This window comes from Rhinatrema bivittatum, chromosome 3 (assembly GCF_901001135.1).
Source record: "Rhinatrema bivittatum chromosome 3, aRhiBiv1.1, whole genome shotgun sequence".
Lineage (NCBI taxonomy): Eukaryota > Metazoa > Chordata > Amphibia > Gymnophiona > Rhinatrematidae > Rhinatrema > Rhinatrema bivittatum.
The window spans coordinates 585,903,065-585,922,564 of record NC_042617.1 but is presented as its reverse complement, the minus strand read 5'-3'; positions in this window follow the sequence as shown (position 1 = coordinate 585,922,564).

Here is a 19,500-nt window from a genome sequence, read left to right as displayed (position 1 = left end):
GCAACGGTATAGAAAAGAGTTTAAATAAATAAATAAATAAATAAATATACAAAAGTGCCACAGGATCCTGCATTGTCTATCATTCAAGCTGCTTTACAGAAGTGACATATTTGCCATCATATTCCTTCACAGTGACATTGCCAAAATTGTTCTGCATAAGAATTATTTTGATTTGATGGCGCGCTTTAACGTCAGCTGCAAGGATTTACAGTGGACTCACCACGGCTCCAAATGACACAACCTTGTATATTGCTGATTCTGAAATGAAGTTATCTTCCAGATTTTACTTTTATCAAATACATTCTCTGGAGGAGATGCACTGATGATATTTTTAACATATGGTCTGGCACCACTGAGCAATTTTTGGAATTTCATGTGTGGATTAATTCCCAGAGTACTAACCTGTGATTCAGAGAACAACATAACACTTGTAAAATATCCTTTCTAGATAATGTTAGTACACTGGAAACTGATTTATCGCAGCCTTTAGGTTTTTTTGTCAACCTATAGCACACAATATTCTTCAGTTCTCTTGTTTCCATCCAAGATATTTTAAAGTAAATCTGCCTTAAAATCAATTTTTCAGATTAAGGAGGTTATATGCTCTGATATGCATGCATTTAAATATGCATCCAAATTGCTGTTGAAACATTTTTGGACAGGGTTTATCCATATAAATGAATATATAAAACATACAAAATTATTCTTTCAAGCAAGAAACTAGGAGGGTATTCATCAAATTGTCAAAAGGGAGCAGTTTGGGTGGAGTTTATAAAAATGAAGGGTGCTTAATGTTGCGTGCAATATCGTAACGCACGCTATCGCGGGATTTAATGCAGGATTGATTGCAGCTAAGTAGATAGTGCATCAAGCTAGGTAGAGAGAGCATGGTACAAATCTACTCTTCTTTCACCTTCCATCCCTCCAAATCACATAAAATCTTCACTGATGGTAAATGTGCATGTTAAACTGCCCCCTAAAATCCAACTCACCCCACAAACCTTACCCCAAGCTACTAGTGCCCCCTCTTGCAGTGGTATAAAAAGTAAACTTTTTTCTGAGCCTCTACAGAATCTTTCTCTCTCTCCTCTCTCTCTCTCTCGCTTCTCACTCTCACTCTCTCTCTCTCTCTCTCTCTATATATATATATATATCTTTCTCAATGCAATACAGCCTGTCCGGGTACTTCTCAGCTTGCGTTGTGATAAATTTAATGTGCGTTGTGGTAAAATAGCTATACAATGCGGTATTTGGGAAATTATTCTAACCTTTTTTTATCACGGGCAATATTGTCGCAAAATTTATAGCAAAATGATGTATCTAGAGTTGCAAAACATAGAAACATAGAAATGACGGCAGAAGAAGACCTAAAGGCCCATCCAGTCTGCCCAGCAAGCTTCACTCATTTTTCTCTCATACTTATCTGTTTCTCTTAGCTCTTGGTTCTATTTCCCTTCCACCCCCACCATTAATGTAGAGAGCGGTGATGGAGCTGCATCCAAGTGAAATAACTAGCTTGATTAGTTAGGGATAGTAGGGGTAGTAACCGCCGCAATAAGCAAGCTACACCCATGCTTATTTGTTTTTACCCAGACTATGTTATACAGCCCTTATTGGTTGTTTTTCTTCTCCCCTGCCGTTGAAGCAGGGAGCTATGCTGGATATGCGTGAAGTATCCGTTTTTCTTCTCCCCTGCCGTTGAAACAGAGAGCCATGCTGGATATGCATCGAAAGTGAAGTATCAGGCACATTTGGTTTGGGGTAGTAACCGCCGTAACAAGCCAGCTACTCCCCGCTTTGTGAGTGCGAATCCTTTTTTCTTCTTCCCTGCCGTTGAAGCTATGCTGGATATGCGTGAAGTATCAGTTTTTCTTTTCCCCTGCCGTTGAAGCAGAGAGCTATGCTGGATATGCATCGAAAGTGAAGTATCAGGCACATTTGGTTTGGGGTAGTAACCGCCGTAACAAGCCAGCTACTCCCCGCTTTGTGAGTGCGAATCCTTTTTTCTTCTCCCCTGCCGTTGAAGCTATGCTGGATATGCGTGAAGTATCAGTTTTTCTTTTCCCCTGCCGTTGAAGCAGAGAGCTATGCTGGATATGCATCGAAAGTGAAGTATCAGGCACATTTGGTTTGGGGTAGTAACCGCCGTAACAAGCCAGCTACTCCCCGCTTTGTGAGTGCGAACCCTTTTTTCTTCTCCCCTGCCGTTGAAGCAGAGAGCTCTGCTGGATGTGTGAAGTAACAGTTTTTCTTCTCCCCTGCCGTTGAAGCAGAGAACTATGCTGGATATGCAATGAAAGTGAAGTATCAGGCTTATTTGGTTTGGGGTAGTAACCGCTGTAACAAGCCAGCTACTCCCGTCTTTGTGAGTGCAAATCCTTTTTTCCACATTTCCTCTTGCTGTTGAAGCTTAGAGCGATGTTGGAGTCACAGTAACCATGTGTATGTTTATTGAATAAGGGTATTGTCTCCAGGCAGTAGCCATCATTCTGGCGAGTCACCCACTCTTTATTGACGGCCTCTTGACTTTATGGATCCACAGTGTTTATCCCACGCCCCTTTGAAGTCCTTCACAGTTCTGGTCTTCACCACTTCCTCTGGAAGGGCATTCCAGGCATCCACCACCCTCTCCGTGAAGAAATACTTCCTGACATTGGTTCTGAATCTTCCTCCCTGGAGCTTCAAATCGTGACCCCTGGTTCTGCTGATTTTTTTCTTATGGTAAAGGTTTGTCGTTGCCTTTGGATCATTAAAACCTTTCAAGTATCTGAAAGTCTGTATCATATCACCTCTGCTCCTCCTTTCCTCCAGGGTGTACATATTTAGATTCTTCAATCTCTCCTCGTACGTCATCCGATGAAGATCCTCCACCTTCCTGGTCGCCCTTCTCTGTACCGCTTCCATCTTGTCTTTGTCTTTTTGTAGATACGGTCTCCAGAACAGAACACAGTACTCCAGGTGAGGCCTCACCAAGGACCTGTACAAGGGAATAATCACTTCCCTTTTCTTACTCGATATTCCTCTCTCTATGCAGCCCAGCATTCTTCTGGCTTTTGCTATCGCCTTGTCGCATTGTTTCGCAGACTTCATATCATTAGACACTATCACCCCAAGGTCCCTCTCCTGCTCCGTGCACATCAGCCTTTCCCCCCCCCCATCGAATACAGTTCATTCGGATTTCCACTCCCCATATGCATGACTTTGCACTTCTTGGCATTGAATCTCAGCTGCCATATCTTCGACCACTCTTCCAGTTTCCTTAGATCCCGTCTCATTCTCTCCACTCCTTCCGGTGTGTCCACTCTGTTGCAGATCTTAGTGTCATCCGCAAAAAGACAAACCTTACCTTCTATCCCGTCCGCAATGTCGCTCACAAAGATATTGAACAGGACCGGTCCCAACACCGATCCTTGCGGTACACCACTTAAAACCGCTCTCTCTTCAGAGAAGACTTGGCATATATGTGTTTCATAATATTTGATATTGTTATTAAACTTACTAGTGACCCTTTGAGACACAAAACATTACCAGAATCACGATGTGAAAAAATAGCATCATTTTTTAAAACTAAGGCCTGGATTTATCAAAATGCGGCAAGTACCGCATGTGATAGCAAAAGGGGTGTGTTTTATGCTAATATAGCATTTATCATAATTTGCACTAATTAGCTGTGTGAAGAACTAAGTTAGTGCAAATTGCAATATCACCACCAGACCTGTTGTATTTCCTGCATTCAACCACTGGGGGAAGGGGGGGGGAAGAGAGAGAGAGAGAGAGTGTGAGCAATCCTGACCATAATATCATGGCCCATAGGTAGGTATTTGTATCCCTATAGTAGGCCCACCTAGTAACTCGAGGTGGGGATTAGGTAAGAGTGTAGGGGGTTAGGGGCCACTTTGACATTCTACGTGACACCTACGAACAGAACAGTGGTCTCTTGTGAAGATTTGATGGCCTTCGGAGTGAGGAAACTCACTCCAAGATGCGATTTGGGCAATGTTCTCTCAACCTAGCTTGATGGACTCTCTACCTGGGTAACATCAAGCTAGGTGGAGAGAACATTGGCCAAATCGCATCTTGGAGTGAGTTTCCTCACTCCGAAGGCCATCAGATCTTCACAAGAGACCACTGTTCTGTTCGTAGGTGTCCCGTAGAATGTCAAAGTGGCCCCTAATCCCCTACACTCTTACCTAATCCCCACCTCGAGTTACTAGGTGGGCCTACTATAGGGATACAAATACCTACCTATGGGCCATGATATTACAGCCAGTCTCTCTCTCTCTCTCTCTCTCTCTCTCTCTCTCTCTCTCTCTCTCTCTCTCTCTCTCTCTCCTCTCATCTCTCTCTCTCTCTCTCTCTCTCTCTCTCTCTCTCTCTCTCTCTGTGTAGTTAAAATCAGTGTGATAGCCCTTTGCAGACAATGTAACTCCTCCTATTTTCTGAATTTGCATCAAAGGCCTATTGCATGCATTAACAGGGCTTAACACCTTATAGCACTTTGATAAATGAGGGGGTAAGGTAGATAACCTGATTGAGACTCTGGACTATATTCCAAAATGGTCAAAATTTGAAATTACAACAAAAATTTGAAAAAAATGCAATAGTAAGACCAATCCTGAAGCAGCCAGATCTAGATCCTACGATTTTAAAGAATTATAGGCCAATCTCAAATTTATCATTTTTGGCAAAACTAATCAAGAAAGTAGTAAACAAACAACTGAGTGAGCACTTAGAAAATAATGAGGTCCTATATACATCACAGCACGGTTTTCGCAAATTATATAGTACTGAGACATTATTACTCTCTCTGTCGGACTTGGTTCTTAGGGGTTTTGATAGAGGCCAAAGTTTTTTACTCGTGTTGTTAGATCTTTTAGCGGCCTTCAATACGGTAGATCATAATATTCTTCTCAATAGATTACAAGATATTGGATTAACATATACTACCTTAAAATGGTTTAGATCATTTTTAGAAAATAGAACTTTTACGGTTAGGATTAAAGATATTATGTCAGAAAAGATAAAATTGACAACAGGAGTTCCGCAGGGCTCGGCCCTATTGGCCACTTTGTTTAATGTGTACCTCTTACCGCTATGTCACTTGTTAATCGGTTTAGGTTTAACTTATTATATTTACACGGATAATATTCAGCTGTTATTTCCGATAGAAAGCAATATTGAATCCACTTTCAGAATGGTCGAAATGTACTTAAAAACTATTGGCCAACTTCTTGTACAAATGAAACTGATTTTAAATTTAGATAAATCCGTTTTCATGATTTTAGACAGAAAAAATGTTAGTTTAGAAAAAAAAATAATCACCCTTGATGATCAAACATGTTTTAAGTTAACGGATACAACAAGAAACTTAGGACTCATCATTGATTATGAATTAAATTTTAAAGCCCACATATCTAAAAAAGTAAAGGAAGGTTTTAATAAATTAAGATTGTTGAAACGTCTAAAACCCTTGCTCTCACAAAATAATTTTAGATATGTTGTACAGGTGTTATTGTTTCCAGGACTTGATTATTGCAATTCTACCATGCTAGGACTTCCAAAAATAACTATACGGCCCCACCAGGTTATCCAAAATGTCACAGCTTGTTCCCTTTACCAAGTTGTATCCATGAAGGTCCAACAAACTTTATAGTGATCCTGATTGTAAATAGAAAAAAATTACTACTGGGGAATATTGTGGTGTGTTTTGCAGCAAGGATACTAACAAATACAAGAAAAAAAGATCACATTACTCCAGTTCTAAAGTCTTTACACTGGTTACCAATTGTGAACAGAATCAAACATAAAGCATTATGTATGATTCATAAGATCATATATATAGAGACAAAACAGACTGGCTGAACTCAATTATCAAACTCCATGTACCTCAACGAGAACTAAGGCCAGCAAATAAAGGGATACTTTCAGTGCCTACTGTTAGATCTGCTCACCTCAGCGAAGTGAGGGACAGGGCTATTTCGATTGCAGGGCCAAAACTCTGGAACAGCCTACTACTGGAACTCAGAGTGCAGGATAACTTGAAGAAATTCAAGAAAGACCTAAAAACATGGGGGGGTACATTTTAAAACAAAGCACGTGCGCACCAGGCGCGAACAAAAGTACGCCGGATTTTATAAGATACACGCGTAACCGCACGTATCTTATAAAATCCGGGGTCGACACACACAAGGGGTGCACATTTGTGCAACTTGCGCGCGCTGAGCCCTGCGCGCGCTGCCCGTTCCCTCCACCTCCCCCCACCTTCCCCTCCCTTCCCCTACCTAACCCACCCCACACTCCCCCCGGCCCTATCTAAAAGCCCCCCCTACCTCTGTCGCACAAGTTACACCTGCTAGAGGCAGGCATATCTTTGCGCACGCTGGGTCGGCTGCCGCACGCCATGTTCCAGTCCAGGGGCTGGTCTGGAGGCTATGGTCATGCCTTCGGAACGCCCCCAGGCCGAAACCACGTCCGCAGCACCGTTCCCGGATGATGCGCTGACCGCGTCACGCCCCCCCCGACATGCCCCCGGATGACGCGCCGATCGCGTCACGCCCCCCCTGACACGCCCACCCCAAGAAAGCCCTGGGACTTACGCGCGTCCCGGGGCTTTGCGCGCACCGGAAGCCTATGCAATATAGGCTCGGCGTACGCAGGGCTGTTTTAGAAGGGTTACACACGTACCTTATGCACGTAACCCTTTTAAAATCCGGCCCATGGTGCTTTCAGCAAGCATATGGAACCAATGCCAAAGAGGATAACTGAGAAACTAAAGTTTGACAGAGGGATTCTTATTTCTATTTTCTTAACTATATTTATTTTATTTTTAATGAGTAGATTTTAGTTATTTTGTTTTTATTTTTTATTGAATTTTATTGTATTTATTCTGTTTCTAACTGTTATATAATGATTTTTAATATGTAAACTGTAAAGATAGAATCTAGTGTTCTGTGTAACGGTATATAAGAACTGCATAAATAATAAATAAAAATTACATTTTACACTGAAGATCACAGATATCAAAGCATTTTCCTTCTCTAAAGGTAATGTTAGCAGACTTCTATGAATCATTGTTTCTTATCATTGTTGGCAGTTTTAAGTGCTGCCGCTGTTCTGTGTGTCCAATTATTTTGGAATCAAAATTTTTTGAACATTTGATTACCCGTGAAAGTGGACATTTCACCAATTTTGCCAAAAAGTTCAGTATGGACCAAAGACCGTATCAGTCATTCATCCATTCATTCCCACATTCATTTATACATGATTGATACGGTCTTTGGTCCATGTAGAGCTTTTTGTGTAATGTATGATTACAAAATAAGACTATGCAATATAGGTTGTCAATTTATTGTGGAGTTTTTATATTTGATCACATATAAAATTATTTAAATGCAAATAATAAATAAATAAATCGCTTTGTATGAATTATAAGCAACTGAAAAGTGTACTATTATTTTAAGTGGTAGTAAAGTATAACTATAAAGTGAAGAAAAAAGTTTATAAGTGGTTCAATTTTTCTATCGATATAGATTATTTCTGGCTTGTTGTTCCCAGCTATACAAGTGGAACTAGGCCATTTATATATATATATAGTTACAATCATCATTGCTTTTTTATTTTATATACAATTGTGTACTGCATTCTCTAATTATTATAATTGGCACACAAAAGTCTGTTTCATATTAATTACAAATGTTTAGCAAATGGTGTTTTTGTTTCCAGCAAAATATGATCTACTTTAATCATGCTTGGAGTTTTTTTTATATCCAACTAATAGGTTTATGCAAATTATTATCATATATCAATCAAGTAATGCAAATGTTCTAGCTTTTCTGCATACATTAATCAAGCAATCAAGCTTCTGTTAATTATCAAATCAATTTATTTATGGAAGCGTTTTAATTGCCTTGTCTATAGCCATCTCAAGGCAATTTGCAACAATATAAATTAAATTCAAAATAACTCATTTTATAAAATAATGTAGAATATACAGAATATGTAGATTAATCACAATGCAACATAATATACAGTCTATCTCTCAACCCCCAAGTCAACCAATTAATAACTAAATTTACAGCTCAAGTCATAATTCTTATCCATATTCACTATTCAGTCTCCTCTCATCACTGTATATTCCCCCAGCTACCAATCACAGGGCCAGTGCACGCGTCTGCAGTGTCCTAGGCAGACCAATGTACCTCTGCCCCCCTCACCCTGAGTTGAATGTGCTCTCTGACAGTGGTAGATATATAGAATCATGGCCATCCTCTTACAGTACTCTCTTTCTTTCTTTCTTTCTTTCTTTCTTTCTTTCTTTCTCTCTCTCTCTCTGTTGTAATTCCAATATCTTCAAAAAGAAAAAAAAACTGTATATCTTCTTGATGCTGCAAAAGACAGATAATCTATCCTCTTTTTATATACCCCAATAAGGGACCCTCATTTCACCTGGAATGGGCTTCTTCAGGAGACATAATATTCCAATATATATTGTTTTTACTGCATGGCATTTATTTTTAATCAAGGTAAATAATTCTTATTTTATAATTTAATCTTTATTGAGTTTTTTAAATGTCATTACAAAATAAAATCATATTTATTATTAAACATAACCCAAACATAATAGTATAGTAGGTCTAGTTACAAAACAAAACCAATAATCTCAATCATTTTCTCAGAATTACAGCTACTATACATATGAAATAATGCGGGGGCCCTTTTATATCATAATTCTAATATATTAATCAAAAGGAGGGCAAAAGAATCTACTATCTTAATGTACTAACTATGGTGGTACCACTTCTTCCACACATTCCTGAATCTGACTCTTGTCTCTCAAAAAGCTTTCCAAATGCAATGGCTGAGAAAAAATAAATTTTTTCCCTTGATAATTAATAAAACATTTACTGGGGTACTTTAAAAAGAAAGTTGCCCCCAGTTGTAATGCCTTATTTTTAAGGGCTAAGAACTGCTTTCTCCTAGCCTGAGTTGGCTTGGAGACATCAGGAAAAATATAAACCTTTTGCCCACAAAACAATATATCTTTGTTTTTGAAAAAACTTTCCATAATCATTTCTTTATCTTTTTCCAATACAAATGACACGAACAAGGTTGCTCTCCTATTTATCATATCTACTGATTCCTCCAAAAAGGTAGATATCCCTGGAGAATCTGTCACAGACCCTCCTGGGTTTTCTCCAATTGGGGATGAAAAATAATAAATCTTAGAAATAGCCGGAATTTCATTCCAGGCTAAAATTTCTTTAAGATATTTAGAAAACATTTCCAATGGCGATAATAGTCTTGTAATTGGGAAATTTACAATACGCAAGTTTTTAATACGCATTTGATTCTCTAGATTTTCCACATTAGAATGTAATATAACATTATCTGTTGTATGTAAAACTTCCAGTTTTTTTACATTCTCAACTTCCACACTAGCATTCTGAACTAATATTTCTATATCATTTATACGTTTCCCTTGTTCCTGTATAAGGATCTTATTTTTATTAACCACAGTTCCAATTCTTATTTTAACCTGCAATGATGACAATGTCACCTTCGGCTCATATGTTGACATTATTATTATCATTTAAGCAAATTGAATATAAAAACCTTGAGTTCTTTACACTTGCCATTATGAGCACTGGTAACATCTCCTGGCTAAAGCATTTCCATTACCAAATGGCCACTTATTTATCTATCACAATGGTTTACAAATCATAAATCATTAAAATAAACAAAAAATACACAACGAATGATAAAATAAATTTATAAGTACCATAATTATAAAAAGAAAAGAAAAGAATACAATTTAAATAATAAAACAAGGTTTACGTACAATAATAATATAAATAAAAGCAGAATAATAAAACAGTAAAAATTAAAATAAAACTCAGAATAAGTATAAAAATAAAATAAGTTCCTCAGAATCTATATTAGAGTTTCAATACTAAAACAGTGATATTTATTTTTTATTTTTATTTATTTGTTTCTCAAAGTACTTTCCTAATCTTGGCCTATTTCCTGGAGTTGTTAAAAATTTCAATATCATAACCATAAAACTTGCTTCTTAAATGCCATCCTAATCTTACTCTGTATCCTGGTACACTTTCATAAAAAGCCATGTTTTAAGAATCTTTCTTAAATGTTTTTTAATTATTTTGTAGTCGCAATTCGACTGGTAATGTGTTCCATAGTTTAGGTTCTGCTGTCGATATCGTACTTAATCTGACCTTCTTTAAATGTGCCGTGCAAATTGAAGGGATAGTTACTAACCTCTTATTTGTAGATCTTAAATTACATTGGGGCGTATGTAGATGGATAGCTGCGTTTAGCCACTCTGTTTTTTCTCCCTATATTGTTTTATGTAAAAGACAGAGTACTTTGTAGTCAATGCGATATTTAATGGGTAGCCAATGTAATGATATTAATATGGGAGTTATGTGGTCAAACTTTTTTGCTCCTGTCAATATTCTAGCAGCTGCATTCTGAAGTATTTGTAAAGGTTGTAATGTGCTATTAGGTAATCCAAGCAGTAGAGAGTTACAATAATTAGTATTTGAGAATATTAAAAGTTGGAGTACACTATGAAAATCATCTTGAGTTAAAAGAGGTTTCAAACGCCTGAATGTTAAAAGTTTGTGGTATCCATCCCTCAGTTTTGTGTTATCATGTTTTTTCAGATTCAAATCGCTGTCGATAAGTATAGCTAAGCCTCGGGCACAGGAAGTCAATTTAATATCAGCTTCAGGGTCATTAATTTTTAAGACAGGAAAATTGGTGCATATTAGTTTCCTGTGTAGTAAAATAATTTCTGTTTTTCCAAAATGAAAAACCAGGTTCATGTGTGTTAGACGTTGTTTAATAATAGAAATGTGCATGGCAACTGTTTTTAATGAATTGTCAGTTGAATCTTTAATGGGAATTAGTAGTTGAATATCATATGCATAAATGTAACGTGTGATTCCCAAACCTGCTAAAAGGCGACAAAGTGGAAGCATATATATGTTGAATAAGGTAGCGGATAAGGAAGAGACATGTGGAACTCACAAATCTAAGCTTTTTTTTTTCGGATAATGTAGACATGATTTTGACTTGATGATTAACTGTATCAAAGGAAGCAGATAGATAGAGACGAACCAATAAGTACGATTGGCCATTGTCAAAGCCCCTAAGAATGGTATCAGATAAGGCAAGTAATAAGGATTCTGTACTATGATGTTTTCTAAAACCAAATTGTGATGGGTAAAGAATGTTATTATTTTCTAGATGTTCAGTCAATTGAATCTGTATGACTTTTTCTAGTAGTTTTGAAATAAATGATAAATTGGAAACTGTTCTATAATTTATTAAGATTGTTGGAGTCTAAATTTTGTTTTTTTAAGACCTGGTTTAACTACTGCGCCTTGCATTACTTTGCTGTTGCCCACATTAAATTCCATCCACCCAATCTTGGAAGCTCCTTCTGCAGTCCCTCAAAATCTTTCTTTTAACAGTTTTGAATATTTTTCTATGAGCTGCAAATCTGATTACTTCACTCGCTGCTCCCTCTGTTAAACAACATTGTTCCCAGAACAGATCCCTAGGGTACGCCACTATTTATTAGGAATATGCATTCATTTTGAAATGAATGGTTATCCAAAACCAATTGGTTCATGTTACCCCAAAACAAAAGCACTATTTTCTGAAATTTATAAAACTGTAAAAAAAAATTAAAAACAAATAAAAAATCATCCAATAATGAATAAAGCAAACCAAAGCAAAAAAAAAAATCACCTTCCCAATGCTCTTGAAAAAGGTTCTATTATTAGTGTTTGCCTCATTGGCAACTCTCTCCTCAAATTCTCTCTTGGTCTGCTTTATTCATGTTTTACATCTAACCTGACAAGGCTTATTTGTCATCCTATTTTCCTAATTAAGGCCTGGATTCACCATTCTTTCACACAATGGTGAATCCTGTGAAAACATGGGGCGGGGGGCGAAGGGGGGGGCAGTGGTGCGAAAGCCCGCAGCCTTCGCACCACTGTGTGTGTTAGGGCCCTAACGCACGTGATAAGGGTTTAGAAAATAACCCCCTAAGTCTTGATTTCCTTTGTTTTAATAGCTGCCTTTTTAGGTTTGATGGCCTCTTTAACAGCATCATTTAACCATACTGGCAGATGCTTGCTTTTTTCACCTTTTTTAAGGTGTGGAATATATTCTATCTGGGTTTCCAAGATGGCGATTTTAAACCGTCTCCATGTCTTATGCAGAATTTTCACCCTTATCACTGTGCCTTTAAGTTTCCTTCTAACTAGTTTCCTCATCATATTATAGTCTCCCTTTTAAAAGTTAGTTTGCAGTAGTTGTATTTATTTTCTCTCCAGTGATTTTCAGTACTAACCAGTTAAGTTTAGCCTGGGAACCCAGCCACATAAAATCTAACTGATCAAATATGGACTGGGTAGATTTAGATGAGTTTTCAGCTGAAAACCTAGCCAGATAGATTCAGATAAAAATCCTCCTAAAGATAAGCAGCTGAAATTACCCACTCAGTGTATTCTGAATATCTACCTCTTAGGGATATAGCCAAAAATTGGGGGGGAAAAAAATCAAATACTCATCTGTATATATCATCTCCTAAACCATTCTTATTTATTTATTTAATATAATTCTTTCTATACCAACATATCAGCCCAACTGGTTCAACTAACAGCAATCAAACTTTCAAAATAGGTAGCTTTGTATAAAACCTAGAAACCGAAATAACATTGTCCCAGAAAACGTAATAATCTTGACTAAAACGGGGTGGGGGGTGGGGGGTGAGGGGTTGAGAATAGACACTTTTCAGCTAGAATACAAGCACTGGCTAAAAAGTGACCGTATCCTATTGTGATAACAGATGATACTGACACTTTGTGGCCACTGTGAGTACTGCAACCTGTGCAGAAACCACAGACTTAAATATTCTCATGATCCTGCTCCCAAAATAGCACAATCTCAGCCAAGTTGTCCTATATCTTCTGAAATATTTGCTTCAGCTTTTGAAAAAAAAAAAAAAAAAGATTTCCAATCCATGTACTAGTTTTCCAACTAGTCCTCTGACTAGCAAAGTCACTGAAGTAGAATTGACTGTCTTGTGGGAAGATTTTGTTTTTTGTTTTTTATATCTTTAGTTGAAATTATCCAGACGGTCAAATCTTTGAGGCTCTCTACTTGCCCACTAAATCCATGTTCTGCACCTGTTTTAAAATGGATGGCTAATGATATTGCTTTAGCTTTGTGTGGCTTTGTTAATAGTTCTCTGAAAGATGGGGTTTTGCCAGCCTCACTGAAAACAATCTGCTATACACCCAGGGGCAGATTTTGAAAGCCCCGCACGTGTAAATCCGGCTGGATTTACGCGCGCCGAGCCTATTTTGCATAGGCCCGGCGACGCAGGCAAGCCCCGGGACGCGCGTATGTCCCGTGGCTTTGAAAAAGGGGTGGGAAGGGGGCGGGAGCATGGGCGGGGCGCCAGTCCGGGGGCGGGACCGAGGCCTCCGGCACAGCGGTACAGGCGTAAATTGCAAAATAAAGGTAGGGGGGGATGTAGGTAGGGCTGGGAGCGGGTTAGATAGGGGAAGGGAGAGGAAGGTGGGGGGGAGCGGAAGGAAAGTTCCCTCCGAGGCCGCTCCGATTTCAGAGCGGCCTCTGAGGGAACGGGGAAAGCCATCGGGGCTCCCCTAGGGCAAGGTGCGCGCTTGTTATAAAATCGGGCGTGGCTATTAAAATCCGGCTCCCATTATTTAAAAAAAAAAAAAAAAGTCTCATTTGGACTCCAGTGACATTCCCAATTGCAAGCCTATTTCAAATAACACCTTTCCAGGTACCGTTATTAAGGCTGTGGTCCATAAACAACTTCACAATTTTTTTTTATCTGAGCACAAAAGTCTGGACCAGTTTCAGTTTGGATTCAGACCTAAGCTTTCTACACAGGCCTTGCTTAGGTCCAGCCCAGATACATTCATTCATGGCTTTGATCAAGGCAAAGTGTTTATCGTGGGCTTACCAGACCTATCATTTGCTTTTGATGCCAGTCTGACAACGGCTTTCTTATTCAACGACTAAATTAAACTGGGTATCTCAGGTACGGTTCTCGCCTGGTTCCGTTCTTACCTCTCAGGTCGATCACAAACATCCCGGTAACATCTCAATGCAGGGATTCCTCAAGAGTCGTTGCTGTCAGCCTCATTCTTTGCTATGTACTTGAGGCCAGTTTCAAAAATGCATTCTGGCCTAGAATTACCTTATTCCATAGACGCTGATGATATTCACTTCTTTTCCCCTGCACGTTCTGACATTGACCCTGCACTGGGTTTTATATCAATTTATTTGAATGCGGTTAAGAGGGATATTTCATAATAAACTGATCCTTAATATTGCTATGGCCAAGATCATTAGGCCTTCATCAGTCCTTCAGCAGTCTTTCCCTCAATTTGAAGGGATCACTATTGCCATTGCTAAGAAAGTTAAGAATGTGAATGTCATTTTGGATTCAGAACTTTCCTTTCACCTCAAGTGAAAGCTGTTGTGCAAAATGCCTTTTTTAAATGGCGTATTTTGAGGAAAATCAAACTGTATCTTGAACCTGTTGGCTTTAGAATTATCCTCAAAGCTTTGGCCCGCAATGGCCTGAACTATTGCAGTTCCCTTTCTCTTGATCTCCCTCACTAAACCATCAAGGCCTTACGAGTGGCTCAGAATTGCGCTACTCCAATCCTGACTGGGTCACCTCGTTATGAATACCAGGACTTTGTACCCTCCAGTTTCAGATTCTAATGCTGGTTTATAAGGCCCTTAGCAAAGAGGCTCTATACGACGTCAGCTCACTCCTCAAACTCTACTGTCCCTCTAGGGCGCTTTGATCTGCTGATTGTCTTCTTCTGGACATTCTCAATCCCCGGCTGACCAAACGAAATGATTCTCGAGAGAGAGAATGTTTGCCACAATGGCACCAACTTTTGTGGGATAGATTAGCAGAGGCTTTCAGGAAAGGGAGAAGCGTGTGTAAAAGTCATTCAGGAAACAGCTCGAGGCTTCAGACTGATTTATTTTTCAGCACGTGCAGCTGGATTCTTATCTGCTGTACCATTGCTGGCTCCACATATGACTTACTGTGCAGTTAATTTTATGTTTTTATAGATTTTTTAATATTTACTCGTGGCTATTATGTCTCTGTTTGTTATCCACTATTTTTGTCATGTCTCTTATTCATGTTTACTCTGTTTGTTATGTATTTTTTTACTTATATTAGGTGTGTACTTTTGTGAACCGCTTAGGACTTTGGATTTAGTGGGATATAAATGTTTTAAATAAATGTTTTATGTATTCTCTGCTTTTGTGTTACATTGTAAACCGGCATGATGTACTCACGAATGTTGGTATAATTAAAAGCTTATAAATAAATAAATAAATGAAAGTACTGTCAGAACAAAAAATGCCTCATAAGAATTATTCCACAATTTTTCTCCTTACTTGTTATTGTTCGTACTTGTTTAACCTCTGCCTCCTTTATATCAGTGAGTGAGTCCTTCCACATTGCGCACCCTGTTTCGCTTTTAACTGGTCGCATTTCTACAAAACCTGTTGCAACTTATTTCCACTGGAACGTTTGTTCCTTGAATGCATTTTAACCGTGTGCTTTCCTGATAGACTCCAGATTTTCATTTCTGTTTAACAGAGGTGCAATGAACCCCTGCATCATAATTTACTTGTGCAAATAACTTTTACTGCAGCTATTCATTATCACAACAGATCTGTATATGTGTGCCTGCAAGAAAAATAATGCTAGGAATTATTCTTAAAAGGCTTTCAGCTGTTGTTAATAAAACAAGACCCTATTAACCACCACAGTTTTCCCAAGGCCCAAGTAACGCACATAAAGGCATGGCTGACTGGCTGGCTGCTCTTCCTCTCTTAGTTTACCATCAGAAAGTTTTGGTGTAACCACATGCCCAGTATTATTCAGAGCTGCCAGTGAATCCTAACTCATGGGTCTTGTTTTAATTTCCTTGCTGCCAAAATTCTAGGCTGTCTCCTTTTCTTCATGGAAATGCTTAGATAAGGAAGATTGTAAAAAAAAAATAGCACTTACTTAAAATGAATGTCACTGACCTGGAGATCATTATCAGCTCTGGGTCTCACCAGAAGCATTCCTTGAGCCATCGACCTTGGTAGTGTCTTAAGGAGCCTTTTATGCTTCGCTGTAAACCTCTCCATGCTGAGAAGTAACAGTAAGGATGGCCGGAGACTTCATCATGTCTCATGGTGTCTGAGCAGGAGGGCCAGAGCTAATCTATCTATTCTGGACCGTCCACCTGACTGAGGTGTGTCTCACAACGTCCTCCTGCTTAAATCCACAGGAAATGCAATAGAAAGAGAGAAACCAGGGCTGGAAGGCTGGCTGAAGACGATCAAGTTTGGAAATATTTGTAATGCTGGAAGCTGCTATGTGAGTCTGTAAAACCTGCCTGGTATGAAATAAACCACTGGCTTCAGCCAGGGGACATTACCTTGGTTTCCTTCCTGGTTAGGATCCACATAGCTAAAGCTTCACTATGTGCTGCAGTAACTTATAGAAGATGATTTACCAGGCATGGGGAGAGCAGAACTCTCTGAGGTCAATATTCAAAGCTTTACACGAGTAACTCATAAGTTTTTGAATATTCAGCCACTTATCCACTAAATGTTGCCCTGGTGGTGGACCCTTGGCCAGAAGTGGGGTTGATGCAACCCATAGGGCAAGCCTCACGGGTCCCCATCGTCGGGAGGTGGAGTAGACCGGGAGATGGAGGCCAACAGGAGCTTCACCAATACCAGCCCTTGTTCCCCAAAGGTTGAGCCCTTGGGTGCTGGGGCTGGCTGGTCTTAGGCGGGCCTCTGACAGAAGATTCCCAGTGGATGTTCGAAGTAGGCAGCCAGGGACCAGCAGAGGTATCGGAGGGACCTACACAGGTCTGGACAAGGCAGGAGTCCAGAGATCCGGGTGGCAATAATGGACCAGAGTGCAAGGATAGGTGACACCCAGGCTGTAGAAGGCCAAGTCCAAAGAGATACCAGAGGTGAGGTTAGGAACAGGATGGAGTTGGGGTAGGCGACAGTGTTAGGCAAGGTATAGCAGAGCAAGGGTCAAAGCCAGTGATCAGTCCTGAGTGTAGTCCAACAAAGCAAAGGTCAAAGCCAGTAATCAGTCCGAGGCAGAGGCTGGGTAGGACTCTATTAGCTATTACCCCCGATACAGTAACGTGCATCCAAAACCTGTGTGTCTATAACGAGTATTTTTTACATTTTAAATTTTGTGCCAGCCCTGTCCCTGACATTTTTGTACTAGCACTAGCACTAGCACTAGCTGATTGCTCATGAAGGCTTCCTTGCCATTCAAACCGTAGAATCCCTGCACGTCTTTGTACTCCTGACTTTTCTCTTGCATGTGCAAGCCAGATTAAGGACTGCCAGACAACAGAGGGCGATTGTCCGTGCAAACAATAATGATCAAAGGCCAGAGGGCCATGCCAACCATCCAATTACACAGGCACAGGTTAGCAAAACAATTCCGAGAATTTTTTTTTCATTCAATGCATAATTAACCCCTGGAATTCATTCCCAGAGGATGTGTTAAGTGTAACAGGGTTTCAAAAGGTTTGGATAAGTTCCTAGAGGAGAATTCCATAAACTGCTATTAATCAATATGGAATAGTAGCTTGGGATCTATTCAATGCTTGTGTACTTGCCAGGTACTTGTGACTTGGATTGGCCACTGTTGGACACAGGATGGTGGGCGTGATGGACCCTTGGTCTGACCCAGTGTGCCATGCCTTATGTTCTTAGGTATAGCCCAGCGTCATCCATAGACCCACAGATAACCCTCCATGGATTACCCAAGACTGAAGTGGTGCAAAGATATTGTCTCAGTTCTCAAGCAATTTTAACCCTTTATGAGGACCTGCAAAATTATATTCATCCCCTCACCTTTCGCTACCATGCCATCCCTGGGTTGGTGAAACTTTTGTGTGCTTTGCATTTTTTTTGCAACAGGAAGTTTCCAGAATACGGCTGGATTCATTGGCAGGATTGATCTGTCCTCATTCTCACGGTACTTGGGATAAGTCTTGAGGGCAATGATGATGCACATGAGGCAGTATATCTACTATGCAGAGGACCTTGCGCAAATCCAGGAGATCTGGTGTGGGTTCTACAAAATTACAGGGATGCCCAATATGTTGGGCATGATAGACTGCTCTCATATCGCACTAACCCCAAAATCAGAACAGAAGAGTGCGTTCTGCAACCACAAGCACTTCCATTCCATGAATGTGCAGGTTGTGTGTAATGTACATCATCAAATTCTGAATGTAGTGTCAAGATTTCCTGGGAGCTGCCATGATTCCTTCATCCTTGGCCATTCGGTGCTTGGAACAGATTTCCCCAAAGGCAAATATGAGATGACTGGCTGCTCATTAAGTAACAGTTGGTATGGGCCAGTAATGTGGATATGGGGAGGGGTTATAGACAGCCAAGTAGGATAGAGGGATGTGGGGCCCAGTACATGATCATTGTCTCGCCTAAAAAATGATGTATGTCATTGCATACTGATAATTTATTAAAGTATTTTGGTAGGACTGTATTGATATGAGATAGTGTCGCCGCCATTGTTTTAGTTGCAATATTGGTTACCCTTTTATAGGTGACAGAGGCTATGGCTGTAATCCATGGTTGCTTACTCCACTCCTGGCCCTATGCACTGCAGCTGAAAGACGATACAACAAGGCATATACCAGCACGAGGTCTGTCATCGAGAGGACATTCGGCATGCTGAAACGTTGGTTCAGATGCTTGGACCAGTCTGGCGGTGCTCTGCTGAAATGGTCATATGCATTGTTATGGCCTGTTTCATGCTGCATAACATTGTATTGCCCTTTGGACTGGAAGAGGAGGTTGCCAATGACTTGCCACCACATCTACCGTTACAACCAGCAGTAAAGGTGGACACCACAGTGTGAGGCTCCAAGGTTCGCCAAAGGGTCATTGCTAATTATTTCTCGTGTAAGTTCTTACCAATAATACCAATATCCCCTCTTCTTTTCTCGCAGATATTGATGTTGTCTGGAATAAACAAACTGCTAATTTGCAAAAATCTAATTATTTTCTATTTTATTTTAGGAGTTTCAATAGGCAGCTGATGGAGGGATGGACCTGGCACCCCAAATTTATTTGTTTTGTTTTCTTGCAGTTTTTTCTTATTCTATTAATAAATTACTTTTATTTATTTTTATTTTTATTTTATTTTTAAAACTTTTCTATACCATCGTTAAGCTAGGTACCATCACATCGGTTTACAATAAGGCACAAATATTCATGTTGGAAAAGATCTGTTCTTTGCATTAATGTTTCTGCGATCCCTATGTCCTTAACATCCTCGCAGGCGTGAGCATCTCCCATACAAGCTCCCACCAACTCCCATTGCTGGCATACGTCCCCTTG